Below are 1094 nucleotides of genomic sequence, written 5' to 3'. Positions count from 1 at the left end.
TAGGGACAACTTGTTACACCAATCAGCACGTTTTTTGGGGTTGAACGGGCTCCTTCTACATTAGAGGGATTCGATGATAAAGGGCAAACTTTTGCCAAATTATCCTCCATCTCAAAGAGAACAAAACCTGGTAGCGGACACGTTGAAGATTTTCCATTGGTGTTGGCCTTTGGATGAGACGTTAAACTGAGATCTCGGCTGGTTCCTCCGATGGAGTCTTCACGGCATTGTGCGTCAGAGAGTCCTCCCGGGGTCACGGACAGGAACAAAGCCATTCCCTCCCAACACCCCCCCCCCCCCCCCCCCCCCCCCGAAAATTACATTCTCTCAAAATTGGTCATCTGCAGGGTCATTACCAAGCGTCTGAGCCAACATCTATTCCTCCGCCAACAACACAATCTGCTCAGTGGGCTCCTTGTGGGTGCGGTCTTCCCCAGCACCGTAACGGCAACGTTGCCTTCAAACAACTTCACTGGAACACTTTTGACAAGGTGAAAGAGGCAATAAACACACAAATCTTCCTCCAGTCCCCAAAAACAAAAGCAACTGGGCCGGAATGAATGAAAATAGGTGCCGTTCCTGATGCCGGCGAGGTTGGAGAATGTGGCACTCCGCCAACACTTCCTGCAGCGGGACTGGAAAATCCCGCCGGGTTGAATAATATTCTGAATCCGACGGTCGAGGGGAAAGCAGGAGATGGGATTTTATTATCTCTGATTATCTTTTTATTTCTCTCTTACAGCACCTCGTTATTGCACTTATTTCAAAAACGTAATAAATTATTTCTCTAAAAAATCAAATCCTTCATTTTTTTTATATATATAATTCTCAAAATTCTTCCAGTCTTTCGAACTCGTAGCTGCTGCGTTCCTGCGTCAATGTAGCGGGTGAGATTTCGCCAGTCACGCTTGCCCTGTGAGGCGACGGTCTTGTCACTGGGCTGGCAATCCAGAGATTGTTGGGAGGGGGGGGTTCGAATCCCGCCTGGGCGCGCGAATTTAATAAAAACCTGGAATTTAGAAGTCTAATGGGGATCGTGGATCAATGGTCGGGGGGGAGAAAGAACCTCTCAGTCCACAAATGTCCCGTCGGGG

This window comes from Carcharhinus amblyrhynchos, unplaced genomic scaffold (assembly GCF_965287045.1).
Source record: "Carcharhinus amblyrhynchos unplaced genomic scaffold, sCarAmb.v2.hapA scaffold_726, whole genome shotgun sequence".
Classification (NCBI taxonomy): domain Eukaryota; kingdom Metazoa; phylum Chordata; class Chondrichthyes; order Carcharhiniformes; family Carcharhinidae; genus Carcharhinus; species Carcharhinus amblyrhynchos.
Note: the sequence above shows the minus strand (reverse complement) of the source record.